Here is a 26,229-nt window from a genome sequence, read left to right as displayed (position 1 = left end):
TTATCTCCTACCTTGAAAATATGTCAAGTGGAATCAACTTAGACCTCAGGTGATTAGATACCATTCAACCAGCCTTGAACCCTGGATCCCAGACATAGAAACGGCACAGCTCCTCACAACAGCTGTAAGAAACAATCTCCATCTGGGACAGCCTTATTACTGCAGGGTCAACAACAAGGGCCAGCTCTAACATGATATCTCGACAATGAGGAAAATGTGAACAACTTGACCTTAGAGCAGTTTAACCTACCTCACCAGCTAACGACAAGACAAAACCAGAAGACGCGGCACCCTTTGGTAGGTCCAAAAGTCAAGATCGTGATTTACAGATGACTGGATACTAGAACCACGACCAGACTGTATACATCTTGGGACCAATAAAAAAGCCCTAGTCTAGGGTTTGAACTAAGACCTGCACAATAAGCATGATCCCCAGTCCCAAAGGTCCGGCAGAGACAATTGTAACGGAAAGGGGCTTCTGGAAGAACAAAGAAAGACCCTATCCTAGATGCCTTCCTAGGTTCAGCGCAAAGACCAAGATCACCAACCACAGAAGATGGATTAAAATGGCACTGAGGTAACAGAACCTCTAGATTCACAAAGACTGACTTCACCATAAGTCCCACCTCAGGATATGTACAGATACTGGGACTGCTAAACACAGAGCTCTGACGGTATCACACTGGACAGAGCAGAAGCCTTCCACACACCAAAAAAAAAAACACAAAAAAACAAAAAAACCACAACCTGGAGAGTAATGATCCTGAGCAAAGACTAGAGCTGATTCCATGACAGTATACTCCAAGGACGGAGAAACCCCATATCTTATAGGGCAAGTGAATTCCTTTTCGAATGACCCCAATATTTACTGTGCCAGGGCAGGAGGGAAAAAAAAATACAAAAAACACAAAACCTTGGTTATGTATATATATATATATATATATATATATATATATATATATATCTTACCTTCATTTATTATTGTTATTATTATTTTTATTTACCTAGCTATTTTGGTCGATTCCTCAGTTTGGATGTGATTATTGAAATTGTTGGCCCCAATTATTCTTTTTTTTTTTTTCTTTTCTTTCTCTTCCTTTCTTTTCTTTCGTTATGTGCTACGCCATGTTTCTTATTTCAAGACCACGGCGTGTTTTTTGTTTGTTTGTGTTTGTTTTTAGTTTGTTTTGGTTTGTTTTTTATCTGTTTTTTTGTGGTGCTTATCGTTATAGCTGGAGTCCTCACTGGATATTTGACACTTCTTTTGGTACTGGTGGAGTGTTTCAACTTCTTTTTCTCCTTCATTTCCCAAATCGATGATGAGAACCTCTAGAAGGATTCTGCCCATTTTCGGGGTATTAAACTCTTACCCCGGTTTATTTATTTTCTCTTTTTCAGGCAAAACCACGCAACTTGAACTAGCTACCCCTGCCCCTACTTAGAGGGGGAAATAAGGGAGGCATCAAGACCAAACTGATGCAAGACTACTAAGTAGTTGGTTAGAGACAGAGGGGACCACATATTCTAGCCGCCCTGGGGGTGAGGGAAGAGGAAATGGGAGGTAAGACAGAAACGGGGGTGTAGGGAGGACAATTTGGGGATGGGAATCCCCCCTGATTTTATGTAAATATGTACCTAAAATATTATTGTCAACAATATGTAAGCCACTATGATCAAAATAAAAATTATATTAAAAAAAAAAAAAAACTTCCTCTAGTCAATATGGGCCCCAACTGGTAGCATCATTACTTAATTTTAGGAATACCTATATTGTTTCTGTGTAGATTTGGATTTTTGCTTGTTTGTTTTTGATTTTGGGTCACACATGGCAATACTCAGGAGTTACTTTTGACTCTGCTCTCAGGAATTAGTCTGGCAGTGCTCAAGGGATGCTGGGAATTGAACCCATGTTGGCTATGTATAAGGCAAGTGTGCTATCTCCCCAGTCCCTTCATGACAGATTTAAAATTAGGACTCTGGAATTGGGTTAAAGGGTCCTTTTTACCTGAAGGAGTGAGCCACAGGTCTCCTTGCTTGACGCCTCACCTCTTTCTGAGACACTGACATGGTACAAAACCTTTATCTAGTCCCTGAAATCAACCCTCTCTTCTTAGGTATTACTTAATCTTGCCTTCCAAACCAGGGTTATGCTTCTTTGGTTATCAAAATAATGCTTCCAAAGGTGTCCATTTCAAAATTAATACCTAGAACCTGGAACCTATAAATCTGTTATCTTTTGCACATATTATTAGAATTTTGATATGTGAAGATATGTGGAATTATTCAGGTAGGATATATACCCAGACACCTGTCTTTATAAATTAAGAAAAGTAGCAGGAAAATTGGAGATTTGAAGATGTGAAATTGCTGGTTTTGAAATCAAGGAATGGATCACTACCTAAGGACTGACAGTCCCTAAAAGGATGATCTATCCTAGACCCTCCAGAAAGCATGTAGAGTTATTGGAACCATTGTTTTATTTTAGAGAAGCTTATTCAAAATTCAGATATCAAAATATAAAAGTGAGTAAATTTTGTTGTTTTGTCATTGTGGATTTAAAAAAAATCATTTTGGGTTCTGTATTTGGGTCCTTTGTCCTATTCCACTGATATTTATCTCTCTACCATACAGTTTTATTTTATTTTAATTTTATTGAAACCATGGTGATTTACAAAGTCCTTCATAATTGGGTTTCAGACATACAATGGATCAGAGTCCCCCTTCTTCCACCAATGTTCCCAAAGTGTATTCATTCCACAATACCCCACTGTCCCTCAGCCTGCCAGTGTATCAGGCCTATTTTAAGTTTATATTGTTAAAATTTGGGTCTCTTGATTCCAATGTTATTGCCTTTGGCTTGAATAATTTAGTTCTGTCTTTTTTTTAAACATTTTTTTAATTTCAAATGTGGCTTTCGTTCAGTGCTCCTATTTTTTTTATAATTTTTATTTTGATTATAGTGGTTTACATGTTGACAATAATATTTTAGTTAAATATTTACATAACATCAGGGGGGATTCCCATCACCAAATTGTCCTCCTTTCACCTCCGTTTTTGTCCTATCTCCCATATCCACCTCCCTCACCCCCAGGGCTGCTAGGATATGTGGTCCCCAATGTACCTATCCCACCACATAGTAGTCTTGCATCTAATTGGTCTAGGTGTCTCCCTAATTTCCCCCTCTAACCAGGAGGCAGGCCTAGCTAGTTAAGTTTGCGTGGTTTGGTCTGAAGAAGAGAAAAGTAGTAAACTGGGGTGAAAGTCTAATACTCCTAGAGTGGGCAGAGTCCTTCTATAGGCTCTCATCATCGATTTGGGGGGCGATGGAGAAAAAAGAAAATGAAACATTCCATCAGTACAAAAACAAAAAAACAAACAAAAAACAAACAAACAAACAAACAAAAAGTGTCCATTATCCAGTGAGGACTCCAACAATAATGGTAGGCACCACACATGCACAAAACAAAAACAAAAACAAACAAGCAAACAAACAAACAAACAAAAAACAAAAACCGCTATGGTCTTGAGATAAAAAACATGGCATAGCCCTTAAAGAAAGAAAAGAAAAGAGGAGAAAAAAAAAAAAACTAGGTATATCTGGGGGCACCAGCTTCAATAAGCACGCCCACACAGAGAGATCGACCAAAAAATATTTATGTAAGTAAAAATAATAATAATAATAATAATACTAAATGAAGGTACAAAATAATATATAATAGGTAAACAAAGCTTTGTACTTTTTTTTTTTTCTCCTGCCCTGGCACAGTAATTGTTGGGGTCATTCGAAAAGGAATTCACTTGGCCTAAGAGCTATGGGTTTCTCCGCCCTTGGAGTATATTGTCATGGGATCAACTATAGACTCTGTTCAGGATCATTTACTCTCCCGGTGGTCCTTTGTCGTGTTTGGGAGACTTCCGTTCTGTTCTGGGTGGTACAAACAGACCTCTGTGTCTGGAGATCTCAGTATCTGCACAAATTCAGGGTTGGGATTTACGATGACATCAGTCTTCGTGGTTCAGTAGTTCTGTCTTTTTTAAACACTGAACCTGAGTGTGTTTTTTTTTTTCATTGTTTATATTAATTTGCTAAAGCACTGGTAGGATACAATTTCAAAGTTCCTTTCTTGAGAAAGTGCAGATGGGAAAAATGAGGGCAACGAGCCTTCCACCTTTCTTGCTTGCTTTGGTGCTACTATATTTATCATAACATACTCTGCCATCAAGTCCATGGAGCTGGCTGCCTCAGATGGAAGCCTATTCCTAGCATTGAAGCAATGAGATGTTTTGGAAAGGATTTCTACCTCCGTGTGTATGTGGGGGCGGGGGAAGAGAGGGATTAGTCTAGAATATCCTCTTCTGATGGAATGGAGCAGGGTTTTAACAAGGGCTTTCAACACCTGGATTTTCATTATTTTGAATAAAAAAGAAAGATGTCTTTTCTTCTTTATGTTCGAATAACAAATCCCTTACTCTAAACACTAGATCTTTTTTTTTTTATTTTGCATTTGGAGACGGTAACGTAAGCTACCAGGATGGCTTATAGTCATTTATTTGAATAACATTCAAATAACAAGGGCTTATTATATCACAAAGAGTGTATATGAGATTTGGTTCATTCTGCATTTTCTACAAAATAGATTTTCACTGTTCCAAAGCAAGCAGACCTTTTCTGTGAGATCTGGTGAACCTCATAGATCTCATCTCTGCTACTCAGTTACAAATAGCACCCATCCCAGAGAGAATATTATATATAGATCAGAATCTTTTCTGGAAAGAGCTGGTCTAAGATTCATTTTTCAGGTAGAGGTGGAGTTCAATTGGGACAGATTTTGGTGCATGAGAGACTCACTGCTAAGTGGAAATAAAAATATATAGGATTCTGTTGGAGAAATAGCTCAGTGGACTGGAGTTCATGCTATATACACAGGAGGCCCAGGTTTGATTCCTGGTACCACATGATCCCTTGGAAACTACTGGGAGCAACCCTGAAACAAAGAACTGGGAGAATCTCCCAGAACTGCCTGGCATCACTCATCCACAAATCAACTTTGTTCATGGTGTATAATTAAAAATAAAATTTTAAAAGCAAACTAAACACTGGAAATATTAAATACAGAGTGAGATCTGGATGACAAGAGTCCAGGAAACTCATCTACTGGAGTCCTGGAACCTACCATTTGTTAGGTTTACATATTCATTTACTCTTTTCATATCTTTTTATATGTGCTTAAGTATCTTGTGGTTGGTGGATGGGCAGCACACTAAATGTGTTTTCTATTCATTGTAATTTTTGTTAATATTTTCTCTAACTTAGTTTATTGTATTAATACATGTAACTTATACATGCATATATAACATATGAAATACGCTAATTGGATGATTATTTGCTTATTGCTTTTTGTCAGTGACAAATTCCTATTAGTCAACTTTTGGGGCAGTCTAGATTTATGTCCAGATTTGCTATTGTAAAACTCTGTTTGTATAACCCAGCATTGTTCAAGTGTCAAGTGTATTCCCCAAAATAGTGTCTCTTCATCAGAAACATTCTGGAGCTAATGATTTCTTTTCTCTCTTGTGAATTAGTAAAATGAACAAAGGGTTTTCCAGATTCAATAAAATGTCACTTCCCTGTTAACAAGAACACATGAGATACTGTACCATGTTTGTATCACACACTGCTATTGCCCATTTCTTTATTAAACATCCTCTCCATTCTCACTCAAAACAAGAGGGGACCACCAGAATAAAGCCTCTACCCACATTTTCAGGATACTAAGCAGTTGCTGTATTTGTTGCTTTCTATGTTCTTTTAGATAAATCACAGATTTTCCTCACAAACCTGTGTTTGTGTTATTTCTTACACTGCCTGGTAGAATAATATCCTGGCTACCCGCATCCCATAAAGAAACACATATTCTAATTCCCAGTTCTTGTAAGTCACCAGGTAGCCTCTCTGATCTAAAGAATTTTACTGGCATGATTAAATTAAAGACATCACAATGGGAGATAATCCTGTTTGAATCTAAGCAGTCACAAGAGTATAGGGATTAGGGATTAGAAAGCCAGCAGAGAGAGGTGACCAGAGAACATATGAGACCACAGAGAGAGCAACTTGGCAAGGATTTGGCCAAATACCACAGGCTTTGAAGATGGGAGAAACCACCAACCACGCTATGTAGACAATATCTAAAGGCTGAAAATAGTAAAAAATGGCTTTTCATCTGTAACTGACAACCCTTTGATCATAGCAGGTGAAAATACATCAGACATCTCATCTTCAATTTTTTTTTTTGTTTTTGTTTTTGGGCCACACCTGTGACGCTCAGGGGTTACTCCTGGCTATGCTCAGAAGTCGCTCCTGGCTTGGGGGACCATATGGGACACCAGGAGATCGAACCGCGGGCCATCCAAGGCTAGCGCAGGCAAGGCAGGCACCTTACCTCTAGAGCCACCGCCCGGCCCCTCATCTTCAAAACAAATAAATGCTTATTGTTTGGTAAATTTATGGTAATTTGTTAGAGTAACCATAGGAAATCAATATTTTCTTGCAATGTAAAATTGATACAATTTATTTAATCATATTTCTTTTCAAATAGTTATAGCTTCCATCTTAATTCCTTATCATTAAGCCCAAGTACTACAAGTGTATGTCTATTCCAACATTACTCTTTCGTTATTAATATTAACTTGTTTACTTAGTCAAGGTCAGTGTTCAGAGGCTGTTTCTGTTGTTCTGGGGCTAAGCTCTGCCAGGAACAAACTTGGGTCTCCCACAAGCAAAACAAAGACAAAAGCCCTAAGAGCTAGCTATTCCTCACCAGTGCAAACTTTTTTTTTTTTTTTTTTTTAAAGAAATAGCCGTGAGGCCGGAGAGATAACACAGCAGCGTTTGCTTTGCGAGCAGCCAATCCAGGACCTAAGGTGGTTGGTTCGAATCTTGGCGCCTGCCAGGAGCTATTTCTGAGCAGATAGCCAGGAGTAACCCCTGAGCACTGCCGGGTGTGGGAGGGAGGGACGGAGGGAGGGACGAAGGGAGGGAAGGAGGGAGGGAGGGAGGGAAAGAGAGAGAGAGAGAGAGAGGAGAGATGAGAGAAGGGAGGAGGAGAGAGGGGAGAGAGAGAGAGAGAGAGGAGAGAGAGAAAGAGAGAAGAGGTGTGAGAAAGAGAAAGAGAGAAAGAAAGAAAGAAAGAAAGAAAGAAAGAAAGAAGAAAGAAAGAAAGAAAGAAAGAAAGAATAGAAAGAAAGAAAGAAGAAAAGAAAGAAGAAAAGAAGAAAGAGAAAGAAAGAAAGAAAGAAAGAAAGAAGAAGAAAGAAGAAAGAAAGAAAGAAAGAAAGAAAGAAAGAAAGAAAGAAAGAAAGAAAGAAAGAAAGAAAGAAAGAAAGAAAGAAAGAAAAGAAAGAAAAAGAAAAAAGAAAGAAAGAAAGAAAGAAAGAAAGAAAGAAAGAAAGAAAGAAAGAGCCGAAAGAGTGATATTCATCATTCAGTACATTAGGCTTATTAGGTGCTTATCAGGTGTAGGTTGAGTCAGGCTCTCTTTCTCTGGGAAAGGTAACTTGGTGTCTTCCAAGCATTCTTCTTGCTGTTTAAGATTCCTGTAATGATAAGAATAGGCACCCCCAAGGCATGCCACTTCTTATATGGACTTTCTGAGTTGAGGTCAAATAGAAGCTGCAGGATGCCAAGAAACATGACCTCTCCTTTAGCTTACTTAGAAGACTGAAGATGAAGGTCTTACCAGAATTAGCACTTTGTTTTAATAATATCTTTATTTAAACACTTTGATTACAAATATCATTGTAGTTGGGTTTCAGTCATGTAAAAAACACCCCCCTTTATCTGTGCAACATTCCCATCACCAATGTCCCAAATCTCCCTCCTCCCTACCCCACCCCCACCTGTACTCTAGATAGGTTTCCTACTTCCCTCATTCATTCTTTGTTATGATAGTTCTCAATGTAGTTATTTCTCTAACTGTACTCATCACTTTTTGTAATTAGCACTTTTATCAAAAATAATATTTTTATCAGAGAAACTTATCTCTGCCACAAAGCAAACATCTAATTACAGGACATAAGATCTTTGCCAAATGATTCACCCTTTTCTTCTCATGACTCCCCTTAAGTTCCAGGCATCTAGCACATACCTTAGCTGAAGTTAAATAACCTCTCCCGCCCCCCCCCACTGGCTTTATAACATACGTTTTTAGGTTCTCTATAGGGATGCAGTTGAACTTGTTCTTTTTGGAAGTGGGGCTGTGCTCAGGGATAACTCCTGGTTCTGTGCTCTGGTGTTACTCCTGACAGCGCTCAGGATACTTGTGTTGCTGAGTATTGAACCAGGGTTGACTGCATGCAAGGCAAATGTCCTACCTGCTATACTATATTTATGGTCCCTAAACTTGTTCTATTTTTCTAATCTGATGATAATTTAATTGCTTAGTCTGTCCAATAAGGACACAAAGGATAAGGAATATTTTCCTCTATCCCCAGCAGCTCTTGGGTTATTCCTGGTCCCACACTCAGAAATCACTCCTGGCAGGCTCAGCGGACCATATGGGATGCCGGGATTCAAACCACCATCCTTCTGCATGCAAGGCAAATGCCTTACCTCCATGCTATCTGTCCGACCCCCATCCCCAGAGTTCTGAGATTTCTCTATATATTCTATTTTTGCTTCAATCTTCTTCTCTTTCTCTCTCACACAAATAAATAAAAACTAAGGAAGCTATTTTTTTATTTTTAACATTTATTTATATTGGGGGTAGAGAAGCTTTTCTTAATACTGTCCCTCAATATTAAATAACTCATATAGAGAACAAAAATAAAATTATCTTCAGGTTTCAGTGATTCTGTTAAAAATCACTTACTGCATTGTATATTATGTTGGTCCTATAAACACAAAGCTGACCAAGTAATAGAGTCTGCCTAGAGCAAATCAGCCAACTAGATTGAATAGAAACATATTATTTTAATTTTATTTTAAACAGTTTTAGAGAACCAAGTGATAATAATCGTCTTTGGTTTTCCGGACTTCACTTCCTGAAATTCTTTTTTGTCGGTTTGTTTTATAAGCTGTTATTTCTTTTAAAAGGTTTTTATTGAAACACTTTGATCTACAAAGTTATTCATAGTTGAGTTTTAGGCATGCAATGTTTCAGCACCAACCACCAATAATCAACATCCTCCCTCCAATATTCCTAGGTTCCCTCCCTTTACTCCACCCCAAAACCTTCCATTTTGACAAATATCCTTTTAAATTTGGTTGTTAATTTTATGGTCTCATGATTTCAGTGTTGTTGAGGTCTTGATTTGGATATTTAACCCTATCTTTTTTTTTTTTTTTTTTGGTTTCTTGGGCCACACCCATTTGATGCTTGGGGTTACTCCTGGCTAAGCGCTCAGAAATCGCCCCTGGCTTGGGAGAACCATATGGGATGCCGGGGGATCGAACTGCAGTCCCTTCCGTGGCTAGCGCTTGCAAGGCAGACACCTTACCTCTAGCGCCACCTCACTGGCCCCACCCTATCATTTCTTAATCCCATGGATGCACATGAAATCTCTCGTGCCCTTTGATAATCATTCATCTCTTGAACACTCATTTTCATCTCTCCCCTAATAGAGCTCATCCAGAGTTATGACCATAACTGATTGCTTCATGCATTCTCCCTTACAGGTTATACCTAGTCATACCTCACAGAGTATGAGTCTATGTCTCCATTCCCTTCCTCTCTCAAGTCCTAACCTCACAGTTCTAGCCAAGATATAGGCTTCCTCTCAGGTGTTTCAATGTCATATCAAAGATGACAAAATTCAGCCCTGTCCCCTTCTTACTAGATAAACATGGTTGCCTGTGTCTCCTCCTTTATCAATAACAATATTATTTTAAGAAGCTTAAAAGTGGATTGTATTTGAGTTATTGTATCTTGTCCTAATTTGAAGCCTAAATATTGATTTGCTCAATTTCATTATAATTCTTATATATTAAATGCTTGTCCGGCGAATGAGACATTTTAGTCCGTCATATCATACAATTTTTAGAAATGGAACTGAGGCTAAGAGACATCATGTTAAATGACTGCTAAGTACCAAGGCTGGGAAGCAAATCTGTCTATCATAATTATGTTTTCTTTTTTTCATATTTTATTATGTTTCCACATTATGTATGCCCTTGTGGCTTGTGAGAGACTGCCTCTTCAGGATTTATTATATTTTAGAGATAATAATGGAGTCTGTGAACATGCCTTTGACAAGTAGACTAACCAGTCCATATCCCAACACTTCCTTTTTAATTTTTTCTCCCATTTAAAATATTTTTTAATTTTTAATTGAAGCACCATGATTTGAAAAATGATTCACAAAAGTTTCAGACAATATTCCAACACCGGTTTCTTTAGTTCTACTATCTTCAGGTTTCTTCCTATCTCCTAACTTGCCTTCTTGACACACATGTTTTATTTTTGACAAACACATATTTAAGTTTGGTTGTTGTAGTTTGGGGTCTTATGCTTAATAGTACTGGGGTTTGTGGGTAAGTTATACACATAGATCTCATCTCTACACCACTCATTTGCCTGAGGTTTCTGACCTCTGCTCCTCTAACCCTCTATCTGCCTCTTCTTACTTCCCTGCCTCCATTCCTTTCCTTCTCTGTCCTTCTCATTTCGTTAACCAAGAGTCTAGGGTACTCTAGGTATCCCACTGATACCTTGAATTACCTTGTCCTGTCATAGGTAAGTGAGAGCTTTAGATATTAGTTCTACTTCTGTTTACTTCACTTGACATGATATCCTCCAATTCCATTCAAGTTGCAGCAAATTGCAAGCTTTCATCAAATTTCTTGCAGCTATGTTGTATTCCATTGTTTACATATGATATGACATGCATATGTCATATATGTGTTATATGTATGACATATAAGGGAAGTATTATCTACAATCTGTCATTGGTAACTTGGAATTATTCCATATTCTAACTATTATTCTATGTGCTGTAGTTCAAAATGGTGTGCATTGGTCCTTTCCAATGGAATTACTGAGTTATATAACACTTTTATTTTTACTTTTTTGGAAAATCACCATACTGTTTTCCATACGAATTGAGCCAAATAGCATTCCCACCAACTGTGTATAAGAGTTCCTTTCTACCACATCCCCACAAATAGATAGCTTGCAATATTTTTTGTTGTGTCATTTTTCCTGGTTTAAAATACTATCTCATTATTATCTTGATTTAGATTTCTAGAATAATAAGTAATGGTGATCACTTTTACATGTGCTTGTTGACCATCCATCTGTTTCTTTAAAAAAATATTTGTTCTTATTATCTCCTCAATTTCTGATAGGTTTTTGTATTTTTGTTGTTGTTGTTGTTGATCTTTCTGAGTTCTGTATGTGTCTTGGATATTACCCCTGCATCTGATGTGTTGAGCTTGAATATTTTCTCCTTTTCAGTTTGATGACTTAAATTTTTAGCATATGTTAATTCAGAAACTGTTTGATTTGATGTAGTCTCATTATTTATTTTCTGTTGCCTTGTCATTGAAAATATCTTTGAAGTTCAAATTTTGGAACAGTCTGCTTGTTTTTCTTATTTTATTTTACAAGATTTTAGTCTTATCTCAAGAACTTTGATCCACCTTGAACTAACTTTACAGTAAACAGTGAGCTATACATCCAACTTCTTTTATTTACATGTAGTTATCTAGTTTTTCAAAACCAATTTATTAAAAAAATTTTCTTTACTTCACTTCATATATCCAGCTCCTTTGTCAAAATTTTGTTGACCTTATAGATTTGGGGATATTTTTCATTGTATATTCCATTCTAATCTATTAATCAGAAAATCTTTATTCCAGCATCATCCTGTTTTGATCACTATAGCTTTATCGTATAATTTCAACTTGGTAATAGGCAGTTTCTTATTTCTCAGCATGACTTTGACTATTATAGTGTTTTAAGATTTCATAAAACTATATTATTGACAGTTCTAAGTCCTTGAAGAATGTCATTGGAATTTGGGTGGCGATTACATTGAGCCTATATAATAATTTAGGTAGGATATTTATTTTTATAACAATGTTTCTTTCAATCCATAAGCATGGTATATTTTCCATTTCCTAACATGTATTTATACTATAAGTTACTATAAGTAACTTATAGTTTTCATGGCATAGGTCTTACATATATCTGTTAACTTGATTTTTAATACTTAGGGTTTTTGACAGTGTTTTGAATTTATTTACTTTTATTTACTTCTTTCCTAGTTCATTATTTGCCTATATAAATGCGGGGTCCTGAAGCCCCCCCAGGGGGGACCCGGCCAGCAGGAATTAGCTGGGAAGGCTTCTCAGACAACCGCACTCCTATTTTGCTGGGTAGAAGAGCAACCACACCTGTAAAAAATCTGAGAGAGGTTAATAATAAAGACCCAAGGCAGCGTCTCACTGTTCAAGGGTATCTTTATTGGCTACAGCTCTTTCTTTTATAGTGAAGGAGAAGGGGGCAGTACAAAGGTGATGTCAGTCATACTTTTGGCGCGAAGGCCCATACAAGGCAAGGATATATTTCAGGCTTTAAGGAACAAAGAAAGTGAAGCATTCTCTAAATAAGGAAGTGGGCAGTGGGCTAGGGGGCTGAATGACCTTCAAGCTATGATGAACGTGCTGTTTCCATGGAAATTTCTAGTGACCTTCCAGCTGCATTCCTAATTGCTTAACTATCAGGAGGTGGTGCAAGATGTGCTTGCCTCAGTGATCTTGAACAGACAATGTGGCATACACTTATTGATAACAGCCTAATTCACTCCGGAATGTGATCTTAAGGAGTGAGGCCTAGTTTCTGATAACGGTACCAGACAGTGTTGCTCTCCTCCGGGCTAGAGTTAATTATATCCTGCAGCTGCACATTCCTTTCTCTTTAGCTCAAAAACTTACAGCAAGACTGCAAAGTAGCTTTTAGGTGAAAAGCTGGAATATGGCAGAAAGAACAGCAAAAATGGCCTCAAACAAGTCAGTCCCCAACATCTCCCCCTTTCTCTTCTAATAAAAGAAGGAAAGTCGTGAGCGGGTGGACGAACCGTGTCTTAGGCTACAAGGTTTGACCAGGTCGGACACGGCCAAAGCCGCATTTAAAAGATGGCTACAAACGCCGTGGGTGTGCGCAGAGATCCGAATTATGCGCTGTAGCCTTTTAGGGCCGTGCCCTAACTGGGACCTTGCTAATCCCGTCGTAGGTGTCTCCACAGCCGAGAGCACAAGTGCCGGAGTGAACTCCGTCTGTTAGCTATGCGCTCTATCTCCTGGAAACTTAGTGGCTGGAAAGGCGGCTTGGTGATTAAAGCCAAGTTTTCACAGGAGTCACGTGGGGATGTTGGGGACTGACTTGTTTGAGGCCATATTGCTGTTCATTCTGCCATAGCCCAGCTTTTCACCTAAAAGCCATTTTGCAGTCTTGCTGTGAATTTTTTGAGCTAAAGAGAAAGGCATGCAGCTGCAAGATATAATTAACTCTAGCCCGGAGGAGAGCAACACTGTCTGGTACCGTTATCAGAAACTAGGCCTCACTCCTTAAGACCACAATCCGGAGTGAACTAGGCTATTATCAATAAGTGTATGCTACATTGTCTGTTCAAGATCACTGAGGCAAGCACATCTTGCACCAGCTCCTGATAGTCAAGCAATTAGGAATGCAGCTAGAAGGTCACTAGAAATTTCCATAGAAACAGCACGTTCATCATAACTTGAAGGTCATCCAGCCCCCTAGCCCACTGCCCACTTCCTTATTTAGAGAATGCTTCACTTTCTTTGTTCCTTGAAACCTGATATATATCCTTGCCTTGTATGGGCCTTCGCGCCAAAAGTATGACTGACATCACCTTTGTACTGCCCCCTTCTCCTTCACTATATAAGAAGGAACTGTAGCCAATAAAGGTACCCTTGAACAGTGAGACGCTGCCTTGGGTCTTTATTATTAACCTCTCTCAGAATTCTTACAGGTGTGGTTGTGCCTTCACTCAGCAAAATAGGAGTGCAGTCGTCTGAGAAGCTTCCCCAGCTAATTCCTGCTGGCCGGGCCCCCCTGGGGGGCTTCCGGACCCTGCATTTTGGCGCCCAACGCTGGGCTCGAAGACCACCACCACACCCCGAACGACTACGGGTCGGCGAGTCTAGAGCTGTTTCGTAATTCGCAGGGAATACCCCATCCGGGTAAGCGTTGAAACGAGTTAGCCTTAATCAAATATTTAAACTGCAGTTTTTTCAGTCGTTCTGATCACCGCCCCTGATTGGCTCTTGGGGCTTCGCCCGTTGGCTTCACTTCCATGGGTGTTTCGTTGAGTATTGAACTTAAATTCATTAAATATATACAGTCTGAGTTGAAAGCCAGACATGTAGAGGTTACCAAAAAGGATATTTGTAATTTTCTTATGTTCATACATGATGTGTGTCCTTGGTTTATTATTACCTGTCCAGAAATTGTTGCGTCCACTTGGGACAAAATAGGACAAGAAATGAGTGATTATTTTGTTAATAATGATGATCCACAGAAGGAAAAAATTATGTTCCAATACTGGAGCCTGTTAAGAGATATCATAGTAACTAAAAATGCCAAAACCGCCAAAGATATCATCCATGCCGTTGAGACTCATGTGCAACAGGTCTCCCGTGAGTGTTCCAGAACTCCTTCTCGTTCTAATTCTGTCTCTCTTCTCCCTTCTCCCTCTGAGAATCCTTCTCCTTGTCCTCCCTCCACCACTGATTCTTCTACCTTTGCTTCCAAAGTAACTAATGTTCTTAAAGATCTCTCTAATGCTTCTCACTTATATCCCTCCCTTACTTCTGTCCAGGCTTCTGCTCCACCTCAAGAACTTGATTCTCTATGCACCCAGACCCCTGCAGAAGAAGCCGCTGCCTGTCACGGCTCAGCATCACAAACCACACAAACTCTTCCTCCTCCTTATGACTGTCCTGCTCCTCCAAAATGTGCTTTTCCTGAACCTCATAAGCCTACTACTTTAGATTCTCACCTTATTACTATTACATCTATGATTTCACAACTCGCAAACGAGTTTCATCAATCTCGTGAACAAAAAACTGCTAACGCTGCTACATTTCCTGTTCTCATTCCTGATGGCGAGGACCTTCCCCCGCCTCCACCTCAGCAGCCTCTACCTCCTCATTCTAACCTACCCCTCCCTCCGCCCGCTGATCCCCGCCCCCATGAGAGGGCGCAGCGTGATCGCGAGGCACAAGCTGCTGCGGACACAGCTTCCGTAGCGGTAGACTCCAGTCAGCTCAATTCCTATGTGGGAGAAGAGGACACCCAGCCTTACGATGCTAGACCTCCGGAGGGTCAGACTTCTTTACGCTATGTTACTATTAATGAAAGAGATCTTGCTGAACTGCTTCAAGCAGCAAAACCTTATGGGACACAAGCGTACCCTGCTATCTTACATCCTTCCTCAAGCGTCCCTGCCCTGTCGGTCGCTCCACAGCCTCCTCAAGCCTCCCCTGCTTCCTCGTCTGCCTCCTCTCACCCTATGGTCACCCGCTCACAGACTGCAGGGGGCATTCAATCCCTCAGACAACGTTCCTCTCGTACCACGGGTGCTGTTCAATGCACTCCCTCCCGTCCCTTAGCTCCGGCTTTCTCTGCGAGAGAAGCCGTGGTAGCAGACAACGAAAACATCTCTGCCCTTGAGGCAGCAGATGATGCACCTTTAGCGCCCCCTGCCTCACCTGCACCCTCTCACCACCATGGCCCTGTCTCTCAGTTTCCTTCCTCTTCTGACCCTTCATCTTTACTTCTGCCGCTGCACCCTCTGTGCAAAATCCTATGGCCCCCAAGCCCCTTACACGCTCTCCTGCTTAGAATCTAAAAGCTGAACTCTTTGTCTCTTGGGAAGTTAACTTTTTTTTTCGCTACAAAGCCCTTACAAATAGGCAGGAATCCTGATCTCTAAGCTCTTATAGCTGGCCTCGCCTCTTTTCATACCTTAAAGGTACAGCACACACTTTCCGGGTCTCAGCTTGCCAACATGGCTCTTGCTGCCCTCTGTGCCTGGAAGTCGCTCCCCAGAGCCGGCATTCCAGCAGCTCCCCCACACCGGCAACAAACTGTTGCTGCTTTCTCCCCCCCCCTTTTTCTGACTTAAGCTCCCAACTCACCACAATTACATCCATGGTCTCTCACCTCTCTAACAAACTTGATAATGCTTTTGGCTCAAAAACCAGCGCTACCTTTCCTGTCTTTCTCCCTAATGGAGAAAGTCTTCCCCCGCCTGCTCAGCAGCCTCCACCGCGGAGAACGCTCAGTCCCTAACCATGGCAGATTCCCTCCTCTCACCGCTCCCCCTCTTAAAGCTATAGAAATGAATCTACTTGGCCAAATTGAAAATCTTAAACAAATCTTAAGCCTTCAAAAACAGGCTGCTTCTCTTAATTCACAAGTTTCTGCCCTTCAGGCTTTCCCCCGCCCTCCTAAATCTATAGCTGTCTGTCCTCTGCCCACTGAATTCCACGGCCAAGCCCCCCCTCTTGAGAATTCAAAGAAACAAACTAATAAAAGTCAGGCTGAGTGCCATAAAACAGAAACTGCTGCAGTGCCTACAAAAAATTCTAAGGGCACAGTGAGCAGGATAATTACAAAGTATCATCTGCTAAGCCATAAAACCTTGCGATATCTACACTTTGCTGTTAAAACTTTTGAGCCTAATGTACCTTTTACTTTTGCTCAAACCAGCCCTCAGCCTCCTTCAGCCTCTTTCCTGCCAGCCTTGGGAAACAGCCAGCTCAAGCCCTGCCACTCCCACTTTAAGCCTTCCAATTCACCTTGAAATACCCAATCTTTGTTATTCAAAAGAAATCTGAAAAGTAGCATCTCTTGCATATTCTCAAATCAATTAATAAAACCATGATCCCCATGGTGCTTTTGCAACCCAGACTCCCCTCTTCGGTTGCCATTCCCTCTAATTCCAATAAATTAGTAATTAATCTTAAAAGATTGCTTTTTTTTTTCTCTATATCATTACACCCTGCGGACTGTAAAAAATTTGCCTCTAACCTTCCTGCTGTTAACTGTGCTGGCCCCTCCCCGAGTTATCAGTGAAAGACTCTGCTTCACCTTGTCAGCCCTACACTTCATCAGATATGTGTTATTAGGTTTAGTGCATTAAGTGGTGTAAAGTAATTATTAAAACATTAAAAAGCAACAGGAAGATAAGGGCAATAAACTTTTTTTTTTCATGCCTCTCAGAAAATTTTACCAAGGTCATAATTCTGTCACTTTACAGATAACAAAATATTGGTAAAAGAAAAACTTCTTTGTGTTTTAAAATCCAAACGAACACAAAAGTGTTAAATTTAAGTCTTATATTTCTATTACAAGTTTTATTTTAATTTTTAAAGTATTTACAAAATTATGTGAAAAATAATGTGGTTAGCCTTTTTAAACAATATAGTTAATTTAATGCACAGTAAACACCTAAGTATGCTTTATAGTACCCTTAGTTTTAACTTTGTGCTACAGCAATGGTTGTTCTTTATTTCTGCATTAAAAGAACTATTATTTTAAGTGCATTCAAAATATCAGCACATTATACAAATCTGTATATTTGTGTCGCAGTGAAAAAATAATATTAATAAAAATATATTATATATAATTTTATAAGTAATATATAAAAGTAACTAAACTTTATAAGCAAATTAACTAGTATTAAATATAATTTTAGTCTTAAGTTCTAAGTGTGTAAATGCATCAGATGTCTTTAACTATATTTTATAATAATCTAAGCATTTAGTTAATTTGGTATATAATATTTTTTACAAATTATTCACTTAAAGTCTTCATAGTAAAAACAGTTGTTTGTTTTTTTAAAAAAGTCAGTTTTTATACCTTTAATAATCATAGTTCATGCTATTGTGTTTAATCATAAAAATTTTAACACTTTATTGCAGCTGTCTTACTGTTCTACTGCAAAACCAATTTAAAGAAAACCTATTCATTTACAGCAAATAATTTCATACTTCAAAGTGAAGACTCCTTCTACAGTGCTCATTAACCATTTTACTTAATGTTTTAAACTTCAAATTAAAGTTGTTTTAAAAATGTTTTGTGTTAAATCTAAACCTCAAAATTTATTTTCAGCAAAGTTCCACTCCATCTACATTAAGTACTTCTCAAAACTAAAAAAGTTTTTCTACAAAATTTTTTTTTCTTTTCTTCTTCTCACAAACATGCTAGCTAAATATTTAAAAGCGCATGTCAATTTTTTATAAATAAGTCTTAAATCACTCCTTTTATCTGTTTATGTGTCTGTTGTGATGAATGAAAGTGGCCACAAGTGTAAAATGTTGTGTTTAGTGTTGTTTTGTTTTGTCTGTTTGTGTTTTGTCTGTTTGTTATCTCTACATTTTATAATAATACAATTTTTAAAGCCTTATCCATTTTTCAAATTTCAATTAATTTTTTCAACCTGGTTCAGTCTGGTCAGTTCAAAAACTGGCATCTTGCAACTAAAAATCATGTGTTAAAAATTATGTATTAAGCTAGCTTTGTCCTTCTAAGAACATGGCGGAAGGTGTGGGAGATGGCAAACCCCAGATTTCTCAATGGCCATCGGGGATAACTTTTCCCTGGAGAATTTCTGGACTTTGCAGTCACCCGGCTTTCCTGTTATGTGTAAGTTCAGGCCTATAGAATATGTATTTATGGCTAAAAAATAGCATCCAGCTTTAACATAATAACTAAAAGTTTAAGAAAAATCCTTTATATTGTTTAAAAAAAATTTTTTAATTAGAAATTGTTAATTATAAAATTTCTTTTATGCCAAAGTCTAACAGAGGTCAAATAACATTCCCGTGGTATTCCAAAATAACTAGTGTAATGTATATTGCTAATGTTTTCTGCCTGTATACCCAAGCCAAAAAACTAAGTAAATTCTTAATTTTTATATGAAGTAACCATTTTGCCTCCTGCCAAGCTGTTTTCTTATAAACCTCCTGCTAGCCGCCATTCCTGCAAACCTGTTTCTAACTGACTCCACCTTTGACAATGCTGAATTAGACACTCTGCCTAGCTGCCTTGGATGCCCACCATTGCCACCAAACCTCCAATTTCCGCCTGCCTCAACCTCGTGCTGTTGACCCTGATGACTATTACTCCCCTGCTAGCGGTGGCTGCAACTCTGTTATTCGCCGTGATGTACTACGCCACCCCTTCACCACCTTCTACGTCTGCCCTGGTCACCACTGGCCCCGTTCCAGCGACTATAAGTGTGGCGCTCATAACCAACACTTTTGCGCCTCCTGGGGCTGTGAAACCACCGGAACTGCTTATTGGAAACCCTCTTCCTCCTGGGACTTCATCACCGTTTCACGCCCCCCCGACTCCTCCTTTTCTAAACTGTGATGCATCCTCTGCTACCCGTGGTTGGTGTAACCCCATCCTCATCAATTTTACTGCTGCTGGACGTCAGCATCACTGGACTCAAGCTGTACAATGGGGACTCAAACTTTACATTCGGGGTAACGACCCTGGACTTCTTTTTTCCCTCCGTTTACTTAAACAACTGCCAATTTCTCGCCCCCTCGCCATTGGTTCTAATACTTTTCTTCACCCTAATTCAGGTTCTCCACTTCGCGTGCCTTCTCCTCCCCCTCCTCTTCCTTCTGCACCCCCTTCTCTCCGACAACTCACTATGCCTTCCGGTCCTTCTCCGTCCTCTCAGGTTATTCTCAATCTCATGAATGCCTCTGCTCTTGCCCTTACAGATCCTGCCTATGAACGATGTTGGCTTTGTTTTTCTCCTCGTCCCCCCTTCTATGAAGGTGTCGCTGTTTTTGGCAACCTCTCTTCTACCTCCAACCCCTCTGACCTCCGTTGGCACGCTCAACCTCAACATGGCATTACAGTCGGACAAGTCGTAGGCTCTGGCCTCTGCCTCAAGCCTAACGACTCCCTGCTCCCCAGCCAACTACTTAATGTGTGCAACGAAACTATTGACATCTACAATTCTTCCTCTTCAAAACCCTATCTGTTAGCTCCTAATGGTACTTATTTTGCCTATGCTTCTGGCCTTACTCCCTTCATCATTCGTTCTTCTTTTCTCCTTTCACATGATTACTGTATTCTCGTTATTCTTATTCCAAAAATCACCATTCATTCAAAATATACTTTTCCCTCTACAGGCACTTCACCTTATCCACATTCTTCTCAATCCCTCACTAGACACCGTCGTGAGCCCTTCACCTCCGTTACACTTGCAGTTCTCCTTGCTGTTGGCACTGCTACTGGTGCTGGCACTGGTATCTACTCTCTTGTATCCTCTCAATCCAATTTCTGCACTCTTACTCAAGCAGTGGAACAAGACATTAATGAAATCAAAACTAGTCTGCAATTTCTCACAGATACTGTTAGTTCCCTTGCTGATGTTGTTCTCCAAAATCGTCGTGCTTTAGATTTTGCCCTTATGAAAGAGGGGGGAGTCTGTGTAGCCCTTAAGGAACAATGTTGTATTTTTAAAGACAAAACTGGATTAGTTAGGAACAGCGTTCAACATATTGGTGATGGTATAAAAGATTTTGAAAAACATTTCGATGTAGAACAAGGTTGGTATCAGGATTGGTTTTTCTCTTCCCCTTGGCTCCACACAATCTTGCCCACTATTTTGGGCCCACTCGTTAGCCTCATGCTGCTCTTTTCTCTTGGCCCATGGATTTTCCGCAAAATCACTGCCTTTATTAAGAACCAGGTAGATGAACAGGCAAAAACCTCTATTCAGGTTAACTACCAGCATCTAACCCCGCGTGACTCCTGTGAAAACTTGGCTTTAGTCACCAAGCCGCCTTTCCAGCCACTAAGTTTCCAGGAGATAGAGCGCATAGCTAACAAGCGGAGCTCGCTCCGGCACTTGTGCTCTCGGCTGTGGAGACACCTACGACGGGATTAGCAAGGTCCCAGTTAGGGCACGGCCCTAAAAGGCTACAGCGCATAATTCGGATCCCTGTGCACACCCACGGCGTTTGTAGCCATCTTTTAAATGCGGCTTTGGCCGTGTCCGACCTGGTCAAACCTTGTAGCCTAAGACACGGTTCTACCACCCGCTCACGACTTTCCTTCTTTTATTAGAAGAGAAAGGGGGAGATGTTGGGGACTGACTTGTTTGAGGCCATATTGCTGTTCATTCTGCCATAGCCCAGCTTTTCACCTAAAAGCCATTTTGCAGTCTTGCTGTGAATTTTTTGAGCTAAAGAGAAAGGCATGCAGCTGCAAGATATAATTAACTCTAGCCCGGAGGAGAGCAACACTGTCTGGTACCGTTATCAGAAACTAGGCCTCACTCCTTAAGACCACAATCCGGAGTGAACTAGGCTATTATCAATAAGTGTATGCTACATTGTCTGTTCAAGATCACTGAGGCAAGCACATCTTGCACCAGCTCCTGATAGTCAAGCAATTAGGAATGCAGCTAGAAGGTCACTAGAAATTTCCATAGAAACAGCACGTTCATCATAACTTGAAGGTCATCCAGCCCCCTAGCCCACTGCCCACTTCCTTATTTAGAGAATGCTTCACTTTCTTTGTTCCTTGAAACCTGATATATATCCTTGCCTTGTATGGGCCTTCGCGCCAAAAGTATGACTGACATCACCTTTGTACTGCCCCCTTCTCCTTCACTATATAAGAAGGAACTGTAGCCAATAAAGGTACCCTTGAACAGTGAGACGCTGCCTTGGGTCTTTATTATTAACCTCTCTCAGAATTCTTACAGGTGTGGTTGTGCCTTCACTCAGCAAAATAGGAGTGCAGTCGTCTGAGAAGCTTCCCCAGCTAATTCCTGCTGGCCGGGCCCCCCTGGGGGGCTTCCGGACCCTGCAGTTTTGAATTTATTTACTTTTATTTACTTCTTTCCTAGTTCATTATTTGCCTATATGAATACAACTGTGTTTGGAGTATTTTTCTGCTATTTTCTCTAACAATTTATTGTATTTAAAAGATTTTTAGTAGAATCTTTAGTACTTTCTATGTATCTTCATATCATCTGCAAATAGACATTTTTTAAATAGTGTTAATTAAAATTTATGGTACCCACATATAGAATTACTTAATCCCCACTCTATCAAGGTGACCATAATGTTCCACCAGGTTCACTATATCATCTCTAGTATGATCTCTTTCTTCCCATTTCATTTCTCACTACTTTTTAATTGGATCCTAGTTTTTGGATCCTAGGCAAGTGTTTGTCGTATTTTGAAGCTGTCTATTTTCTTGCTTTGTCTCTGTATTCCACAGATGAGTTAGAACATCCAGTTTCTATTCTTCTCCCTCTCACTAATTTTACTTAACATAATATTCTTCAGTTCCATACATATTTTAACAAATTGCCTTATTTCATTTTTCTTATGGCTGCATAATAGTTTACTGTTTATATATACCACAATTTCTTGATCCATTTATCTTGTTGGATTTTGGGGTTGTCTTTATACATGAATATTGCAATGAATATAGAATGCATATATCATTTTTAATTAATGTTTTTGTGTTTTTTGAGTAGATGCCAAGAAGTTAAACTATGGGTCATATGGGAGTTCTATTCTTACTTTTCCCCAAAGACACCAGACTGCCTTCATTAGAGGCTTTGCCAGCTGGCTTTCCCACCACTAGTAAATGAGAGTTTCTACCAGCACTAGTTGTTTTCTATCTTTCTTAAATATGTATTCTTGGTGGTATAAGATAATATCATTGTTATTTTGATTGAATTTATCTAATAATAAATGACGATAAACACCTATTTATATGCCCACTAGACATCTTTATGCCTTCTTTGGAAAAGCCTCCACTAATCTCCTTTCCCTATTTTTGATGGGGTTATTGAAATTTTTGCCACTGAATTTTGTGAGTGTTTTATATATCTTGGATATATTAGCCAATGTATGGTGTGCAAATATTTTCTGCCATAGGGTATCTTTTTATTTTAGCCCAAGATTCTTTGGCCATGAAAAACCATTTTAATTTGATTTAGCCCCCATTGCTTATGTTTGTTTTTCTTATCTTTGCCAATGGTGTAAAAATCACTGATGATACCTCTACGGTTCATATTCTGAAGAGTTTTGCCTTTTTTTCTCATTGTATTTTATGGAATCTGATCCTATCTCAAAGTCCAAATCAATTCCTTTATCCAACCTTCTTACACTAAGCAAGTATATCTACCTCAGGACCAGCTACCAGTCAACTAGGAGTCAGTCAAATATTCCAGATCTGACAGAAATTATTCTAGATATTCTATTCTAATTTTATTCTATGTGCCTTACTTCACCCATCTATTTCAGAAAAACCACACAAAACTCTGTATGATATTCATCCTGTCATTTTCTACTTCCAGAACCACCTGGTATTTCTTTGAGTGACTCTGCAACATGATGTGCCCCATCTTCCTGAGGACTAGGAGTAATAACTCTATGGACAATGTGCTCTATGACATTAGATTAAAACCAAACCCCAGGAAGTTTTAACATCACTTCCTGTTTTTACTATGTTTCCTCTCATTTCACCTCTCCCTGGTCTCCTAAACCCAATGCTTTTCCATAATCTAACATATAACATTCACTTTAATTTCCAGACAGGGCTAGTCCTGGCTCAATCTTAATTGCACTGTAGAATCACCTGGGAGAAATTCAAACAAATCTGCACCTCCCTCACACCACCTAAAGACTTTGAATTATAGATATTTCCCTGCTCACTACAGTTTAATTGAAGGCTTTTTCATTTTTCATATGGGGCAAAAGACATCCACATTCAGTTAGAAACCACTGCCTGGAAAACTCAGCCTCAAATTTGAATTAAGGCATTCTGTTCTTCAATTTTAATTTAGAGCTATTAAATTGCATACAGATGCTATTCAACACTTCTAATAAAAATAGTTTTTTATTGGATCATCGTCTAAATGTGTTCTAATATAAGCATGTGAGAATATTTAAGGTAGCCTAGGCTGGCCTGGAAATATATAGTACAAGGACTGAGGGGTCTGCAGCTGCGTCCCCATTTGATCCTCAAATCCACCCCCAAATCTGTGTGGCCTTGGAAGCCCCTGAGCACTGTTGGGGTGGCCCATCCCTGACTAAAAATAGGTTTCTCAAGTGTTTGGAAATATAGATGTCCTACATCTTCTCGGAGTTTTGGAAATTGAACAGCTTTGACATCTGCAGGGAGCATGAGACTCTAAAAAGCAATGGAGGCAAGCAAAATATTTAGCATGAATGAGCAGCTGCCAGTGCAAGATGGTGATGGTTGCAAACAATGACATGGTCACGGTCATGGAGGGCATAAATACTGTGACCCTAGTAATGTCATGAGGAAGTACACGATCCTTGCATTTACACAGAGATGGTGTCATGAAAAATTAAAGGGCAAAGGTTTAGAACACGTTTTCTGAACCAGGTTTTGAGAACAGTGGATCCAGTTATAACTGACTTTATTAATGAAGACTCTCAAGCATCAGGTTTAACACCATAAAAAATTTTAGGTATTCAACCACTGGTGGAGGAAGAGGGGGTTCTCTGGGGATTAGAAACACTACCCCACTTCACCCTATGACCTTCAACATGGGCTCCCTATAGCCATGGGAGTAATTCAGGTAAGGACAGTGATTCCCGTCCTCATAAAAGCCACAGAGATAGTGGTAAACACCTAAAAACCTAATTATGGAGGACCTATATAAACATTATGAGCACTAGCAAATTCTTAGATGTCTGGGTAAACCTAAGTTTTAGGGACTACTGAACCATAAACACATAAGAAGAGCATTTATGGGCATGTCCTGAGGCACAAACTGAGGAAGGCCAGGGAACTTCGAGTTTTCGTTGAAGCATGAAGTCTTCTGCTAATGATTATGTTTTCCCTGGCTAAGATTTAAACACAAATAACTCATTGAGAACACCCCAGCTCTGCTGGACCCCACACAGACTCGTGAGCCTATCAGATCCAAGCAATGAAGCATCATGATTAACAATCATCCAAACACTGCGTCATACAACATATTTGGGAGGGCCCCAAGCTTCCAACCACCCGATAATTCCTTCCCCAAACTCTTAAAATAAAACCCTCTCTCGCTAAAACAAATACTGCTTTTCTTGTAGGGAAGTTGTCACCTTTACAGAATGCCAGAACACTTTTAGAAACCTGAAGGAAAAGAAAGAGAAGAGTTAAGTTAGATAGGGCTGGACACTGGGGCCAGGCAGAGGTTGGAAGCAGGCAAAAGGAAGAAAAAGTGATATGAGGAGCCGAGGAGACTGTAAGTCTATGGCTAATGCTACGGGAGCTCCTACTCGCACGATCTCCAAGTTACCACAACCTTGAGTCAAATCTTAGCTCCTGGCACTGGGAATCATGTCTCCTAGTAATTGGTATCTTTATGTGAAGTGGATATACCAAGAAATGTAGACTCTGGGAAAAAGAGTGTCTTCCATCTCTCTGATCTATGCCTCTTCCAGGGAGGCCTGAACTCAGGCTACAGTGAAGAATTGTTTTTTGGATATACAAGAAAAGTCTGTATTGTATTTTTATGTTCCTAGGGTATATTCCTAGAGTGGTATAGCCGGGTCATATGGGAGCTCGATTTCCAGTTTTTGGAGGAATCTCCATATCGCTTTTCCATAAAGGTTGAACTAGACGGCAATTCCCACCAGCAGTGGATAAGTAGTTCCTTTCTCTCCACATCCCCGCCAACACTGCTTGTTCTCATTCTTTGTGATATGTGCCAATCTCTGGGGTGTGAGGTGGTATCTCATCGTTTGTTGTTTTTTTTGTTTTGTTTTTTGGGTGGGTTTTTTGGTCACACCGGCGGTGCTCAGGGTTACTCCTGGCTGTCTGCTCAGAAATAGCTCCTGGCAGGGCACAGGGACCATATGGGACACTGGATTTGAACCAACCACCTTTGGGTCTTGGATCAGGCTGCTTGCAAGGCAAACACCACTGTGCTATCTCTCCGGGCCCTCATCGTTGTTTAGATTTGCATCTCCCTGATGATTAGTGATGTGGAGCATTTTTTCATGAGTCTTTGGCCATTTGTATTTCTTCTTCCTTACACCTATTATTCGATTGCAGCACTATTTATCATAGCAAGACTCTGGAAGCAGCCAAGATACCCTTCAACAGATTGAATGGCTAAAAGAAACTGTGGTACATATACACAATGGAATATTATGCAGCTGGTCAGGAGAGAGATGAAGTCATGAAT

General features: G+C 39.7%; 1 long non-coding RNA gene and 1 other non-coding gene across 2 annotated transcripts in view; both read left to right on the top strand.

Moving 5' to 3' along the window:
• The window catches only part of LOC126024022 (uncharacterized), a 338,976-nt gene that overhangs the window by 225,155 nt on the left and 87,592 nt on the right, over positions 1-26,229 (top strand). The gene's annotated exons all lie outside the window — the stretch shown is intronic.
• LOC126025418 (small nucleolar RNA SNORA22) lies at positions 17,463-17,592 on the top strand. The gene has a single exon (XR_007501425.1). It is a non-coding gene; the product is annotated as a small nucleolar RNA SNORA22 (small nucleolar RNA).

The sequence above is a fragment of the Suncus etruscus genome, chromosome 12 (assembly GCF_024139225.1).
Source record: "Suncus etruscus isolate mSunEtr1 chromosome 12, mSunEtr1.pri.cur, whole genome shotgun sequence".
NCBI classification, from domain to species: domain Eukaryota; kingdom Metazoa; phylum Chordata; class Mammalia; order Eulipotyphla; family Soricidae; genus Suncus; species Suncus etruscus.
The sequence above is the reverse complement of the archived record's forward strand: the minus strand, read 5'-3'. Positions and strand labels throughout refer to the sequence as shown.